Source organism: Acinonyx jubatus, chromosome D3 (genome assembly GCF_027475565.1).
Source record: "Acinonyx jubatus isolate Ajub_Pintada_27869175 chromosome D3, VMU_Ajub_asm_v1.0, whole genome shotgun sequence".
In the NCBI taxonomy this organism is placed as follows: domain Eukaryota; kingdom Metazoa; phylum Chordata; class Mammalia; order Carnivora; family Felidae; genus Acinonyx; species Acinonyx jubatus.
In genome coordinates, this window is record NC_069392.1 from 68,552,692 (window position 1) to 68,559,022 (window position 6,331).

Below are 6,331 nucleotides of genomic sequence, written 5' to 3' on the forward strand. Positions count from 1 at the left end.
GTGAAGTTTCTATCTATACCTTTCCCTCACCACCGACATCCAATCACCAGGCCCCATAGTTTCTGCCTCCTACACATTTCTCAAATACGTCTGCTTCTCCCCATCTCTATTGTGGCCCCCGAGACCAAGCCATCCCTAACATCCATCTAGGACGTGGCTATAGATTCTCTCCTCATTGGCTCCTGCCCCCTCTCCAGTCTATTATCCCTCTGTAGCCAAACTGACCTTTTCTGAATGGAAATTTGATCTTGTCAGCTACCAATTTAAAAACTGTTGGATTATTGGCCTTTTTTTTTTTTTTTTTTTTAAGATGAAGACTAAACAATTTAACTGCAAGGCCCTGCAAATCACCGTGTGCCTACCCCTCTCAGCGCATCATCTTAGCCCTTTGGCAAAGCCCTTTGGCAAATTCAATCAGCCCTTCGGCAAATTCTCCTTCCTCTGAGTCATCATATACCTGACTACTCTTTCCTCACTTTGCCTATTTTCTACTCAGCTTCAAGCCTCATTGAAGTCTAGCTTAAGTGTCAGCTCAGGAAAGCCCTCGTCAATTTCTCAGTTTACTAGATCTCTCTATTAAACGCTCTCTGGCATTTTGTGCTTACCTCTTAGTAGTACCTGTCGCAATTGTAAAATTGCATGACCATTTAATGTCTCTTTCTCCCACTTGGTAAGACTGTAGGCTCCATGAAGACAAGGACCAGGCTTGCCTTGCTCATTCTTACAGTCTTAGTACCTGGCTTTATTACTGATGCATAGTAGGCCCTTGCTACTATTTGTTGATTTAATGAATGTGAATGCTTGTTGAATTAAAATGAATAAGTTCCCTCACCCCAATCCCAGATGGGGTAGGTGTCTCTTCTCCGCAACCCCGTTATACACTGTAATACTCATTTCTATTATTGCACTGACATAAGTATCTGTACAGGTGTCTGCTCCCACCTCTCTTCATTCTTCAGTCTTTCACCTGTTACCCACTCGGCCTCCTGAACACTCCCTCAGGGTAGAGACAATTAATTAATCAAGTGTTCATTTGAAAGCAAGTAGGCCCTCAAGGGGCGCCTGGGTGGCGCAGTCGGTTAAGCGTCTGACTTCAGCCAGGTCACGATCTCGCCGTCGTGAGTTCGAGCCCCGCGTCAGGCTCTGTCTGGGCTGATGGCTCAGAGCCTGGAGCCTGTTTCCGTTTCTGTGTCTCCCTCTCTCTCTGCCCCTCCCCCGTTCATGCTCTGTCTCTCTCTGTCCCAAAAATAAAAAATAAAAAAAAAAAAACGTTGAAAAAAAAAAAAAGAAAGCAAGTAGGCCCTCTGAAAGTGTTTCCTGAGTGAATGGAAGCTCGGGGAAGAAAGGCTAGGATCAAAGGTGAAAATTCACAGCAGAGGACACAGATACCATCACAGTGGATTGGTTTAGCTTTGAACCTCAGGGATTACCCTTCATAACGTGGCAGCAGGAAGAAGAGACAGCAAAGGTGAGGCCAACGATCCAGAGTATTATGCCCAAGAAGCCAAAGGAAGTGTTTCAAGAAGGAAGGGAAGGCCAGTTGGGTCAAATTTTGCCGAAACAATAAGGAAGTTGAGGACTAAAAAAAAAAAAAAAAAAGTTTGAATTTCACCGAAAAAAAAAAAGAGGATGTTTTGCACAGTTTTAATAAAGTTATGGAGAAGGAAGCCAGACTATAGGCTATAAGGAAGGGACTGGTTTCACAGGAGAGAGCAGAGCTGCAGGCTGTTTGTTAAAGGGCTTACCACCTTGGAGGCAAGTCAAGCTCTCCCATTTGGACAGAGTAAAATGAGCTCCAGAATGTTCCTTCTCACATTTTCTTCTCACTTCTCCTTTCCTCCCTAATAAGTACACACTGGGCTGAATTCATGACTGAACAGTTTGATTTCCCTTTTCTCATTGTTGGCATGTTTTTTGAATGTTATTTTCACAGCTGGCATGAAATAAAATTCTATTCCTTTTCCACACTTAATGTAAGGATGACAGTTGCTTTTCATATCTTCTTCAGAAAATGTGAGTGAAATATAAAAATACGACACGTCGCTCTCTCCGCCATCTTGGAACCTGTGGAGGTGTGCGGGTAGCAGGACTCCTGAAATGACAAATATGTCTGGAAGGCTGTGGTCCAAAGCCATTTTTGCTGGCTATAAGTTGGAGTCTCTGGAACCAGAGGGAGCACACAGCTCTTCTTAAAATTGAAGGTGTTTATGTTCTAAATGACACTGGATTCTATCTAGGCAAGAGATGGGCTTGCGTGTGCAAAGCAAAGAACAGCACAGTGACTCCTGGTGGCGAACTGAATAAAACCAGAGTAATCTGGAGAAAAGTAGCTAGTGCTCATGGAAACAGTGGGATGGTCCCAGCCCAGTTCTGAAGCAACCTTCCTGCTAAAGCCACTGGCCACAGAATCCGTGTGATGCTGTACACCTCAAGGATTTAAACTAACTGAAAAATAAATTAATAAAGGTGCAGAGTTGTTCTCTTGTATTTTTGTTTAAAAAAATGAACAAGTCATTTTTCTTCACAAAAGGAACTCGGATACATTCTTCTACCAAGAAAAAAAGTGTAAAATGCATTTAAAAAAGTCATCACGGTAGGCTTTCAACAATATATTCTAGAGCAATTACTCCAAGAGTAAGAATGTCAGTAATAAAATTACTTCCTTAATGTGTCTCACAATGTGTGCCTCTAGCACAAGGAAAGATGTGAACAAATTCCTCTTAACAAGGGATAGTAGATGATAAGGGAAGTTTTCTAAGTCATCAACTTTGGATGCTGAAATCCAAACTGGATGCGGTGAAATCCAACTGGAAATGTGACCAGTTTTCAACTTGAAGGCACCCTCTGCAATGCTGACCAGGCAAACCCACATTTGTTTCACCAGGCCACAGGAAAGCCCGGGTAACACTGTCCCAAGGAACACTCAATAAATTGAAAGGGAGTAGAATTTACTGAAAGTCACAAAAGACCTGTTGACAGGGAATGTCTCCACATATCCTTGAAACTGGAGATCTGACAAAAGAAACTGCTACAGGAAACTGTTTCCCGGTATCAGAAGTTGAACTCATAAATTGCTGACTGATAGAAGGAAGTTCTTAGCTAAACTGAGATCAAAACAGCCCAGTACACAGGGTTCTTAGCCACAGGTGGTAGGTGAACTTGGATTGAGAAAAGTATACTTATCTTCGCTATCTCTTCACTGGAATTTAGCATTTTGTTTGTGGATGAAGACGACAAACTGCCAGGATTAACAGAAACCACAGATTTCTCGTATCACCTTACAGCTGTTGCAGATACTTTGAAATATCATTTATATTCATCATTACTAGTTATTAGACCCACCATTAGATTTTTATTTAATGTATTATAAAGTAGCATACGTATTATTATACCAGAAATTTGGGGATAAAAAGTATTTTGAGGGGTACTTAGGTGACTCAGTTAAGTATCTGACTCTTGATTCTGGCTCAGGTCATGATCTCATGGTGACATTGAGCCCCAATTCAGGCTCTGCACTGATAGCACGGAACCTGCTTGGGATTCTCTCTCTCCCTCTCTGCCCCTCCCTTGCTCGCTCTCTCTCAAAATAAATGTTTTTTAAAAAAGAAATAAATATTTCTAAAAAAATCCAGGTATAATTTTTGGAAGGTTGTGTCATTCTGGACTAACATCTTATTCTATATTCTTCTGTGCGATATAATTTTGGTTCAAGTATAATGAAGGAAAGACATTCTACTTCACTTTGGATGCCTATTAAAACAGAATGCTCTAGGGCGCCTGGGTGGCTCAGTTGGTTAAATGTCTGACTCTTGATTTCAGCTCAGGTCACGATCTCACAGTTCATGAAATCTAGCCCTGAGTCGGGCCCTGGGCCAACGTGGATCCTGCTTGGGATTCTCTCTCTCTCCCTCTCTTTCTGCCCCTCTCCTGCTTACGCGCACACACACTCTCTCTGTCGCTCTCTCTCAAAATAAATAAACTAATTAATTAAAAAAAAAACCCAGAATGCTCCAATTAATTGCTGAAATTGGTGCAGACCCCCAAGATGATCAAATTCTAATATGAACCATCAGTATTGAGTCAAACCTCCGGGGAGGTGTTGGGTTCCCCAGACATTCATGAGATAGCCAGTGACCATGGTAAGGATATCTGGAAGAATTCCCAGCCCAGGAGTGCAGCTTGGTGTGGAGGGTGACTCACTTTTGAGAAACATTTCAGAATGCTAACAAGTCTAAAGCAAACAGTAATGGAAGGAAAGGCACGCCTAGGAGATTTCTTTTATGGTTAGACCACATCTTATTGATCTAACAGATATGACATATTCAATTTAACAACATCAAAGCTGTTTTTAGGATTCTGATATCCCTTGTGCCAAAGAACCCACCATTTATTGCTTAGTAGTAAAATACATTGACTAGGATTAGGAGTAAAATAACTTAAGCCCAAGTTATTAATTCATGTTTTTTCTTAAATTACTGTTATCTAGTATAGCTACTCTTTTGGCCACAGAAATCTTGAAAACTTTATAGAAAAGTGTCCCTGTAATGCCTCCAAGAGATAGAATCTCAGAGGTACCTTTTCATCCCATGTAGTCTAAGAACCATGAAGCATGTGGGGTCTATTAAGGACTGCATGTAAAGTCATGCTCAAGATACCAGGAACATTTTTTGAATAATAAAGGCAAACATTTCTGGGATTTTTTCCCTGACATCAGCCAGAGACTTTGCATACGTTCTATTTGGTGCAAACGTTCTACCTGGTGCCTAGATCATAACTACACATCTGATGAATGAACAATAAAATCGTACTGCTTGTGGTTTAAGCATAACATATTCTCATTGTGGGAAGGAAAGAACTGCTTTTGCCTTGGCACAGCAACTTCTTGAAGGTAACGAAAGTGTCATGGGTTTCTCATTATCCCATATCTAGATATAAAAATTCATTCACAGCAGCATGAGTTCACAGAATCTAGAACTTCAGGGGTCCTCCATGCTTCCCAAATGCTAATGTGCATGACCATGTTGGATTCTGATGCAGTAGGTCTGGGGTGGGGATATAGATTTCATTTTTCTAACAATCTTTCGATGCCAATCTAGCCGCTCCTCCAGTCCTCTCTTAAGGGCTTATTAGATAATCATGAAGAGAGACTAGGATTTAGAATGAATAACACCAAACAACCAGGAAAATTTTAGAGGTGGCATTAGTAAGACTGAATCACCTTCATAAAAGAAGGAAGATATTGGGGCACCTGGGTGGCTCAGTCGGTTAAGTGTCTGACTTCAGTTCAGGTCATGATCTTGTGGTTCATGAGTTTGAGTCCCGTGTCAGGCTCTGTGCTGACAGAAGGAAGGAAGAAAGAAAGAAAGAAAGAGAAAGAAAGAAGGTTGTGCCACAATGACGTGATGCTAGCAAATTTAACTTTACTCTCTTCAGGTTACCTAAGTTCTAGATAAAAATCAAGAGGTAAAATATTATCCACAAACACCAAAGTGTTATTTTTCCTTAAGGAGTAGAGGTTTTTCTATTGTTAATAAGCCTATGATATTACCTTCTTTGTGCTTCACAAAAGTTTCTAGAACTCTCCTTAAGAATATTTTGGTAATGAAGGTATGGCTTATTATGGTATTAATTACTGCTTAGTTACAGTAGTAGTTTAGTCTTTTAGATATGCTGAAAAGTTACATTATTTTAATTATATAAAAAATGGTTAGTACTTTTTTAAGTGGCAATTACCATCATTGGCACTTCATTGTATTTTATTTTAAAAACATTTAATGTTTATTTTTGAGAGAGAGAGAGCATGTGCAGGGAAGGGGCAAAGAGGGAGACAGCAGAAGATCTGAAGTGGGCGCCAATGCAGGGCTGGAGGGGCTGGAACTCACAAGCTGTGAACTGCAAGATCATGACCTGATCTGTAGGACGTCCAACAGAATGAGCCACCCAGGTGCCCTGGCACTTCATTGTACTTTAAAACACATTGTTTTGGGGGCCCTTGGGTAGCTCAGTCAGTTAAGCCTTCGACTTCAGCTCAGGTTATATCTCATGGTTCATGGTTTCGAGCCCTGCATCGGGCTGTGTGCTGACAGCTCAGAGCCTGGAGCCTGCTTTGGATTCTGTGTCTCCCTCTCTCTTTGCCCCTCCCCTGCTCATGCTCTCTCTCTCTCTCTCTCTCTCTCTCTCTCTCAGGAATCAATAAACATTAAAAAAAAACACATTTTTTTTTTAATGATAGCACCTACACCAAATGCCTTTCTTTCTTTCTTTCTTTCTTTCTTTCTTTCTTTCTTTCTTTCTTTCTTTCTTTTTCTTTCTTTTTAACATCAAATGCTTT

At 40.9% G+C, this 6,331-nt stretch overlaps 1 pseudogene; it reads left to right on the top strand.

The window, feature by feature from the left end:
• The first annotated feature begins 2,106 nt into the window (after nt 1–2,106).
• LOC106974947 (60S ribosomal protein L35a-like) lies at nt 2,107–2,440 on the top strand (annotated as a pseudogene).
• The last annotated feature ends 3,891 nt before the right edge of the window (nt 2,441–6,331 follow it).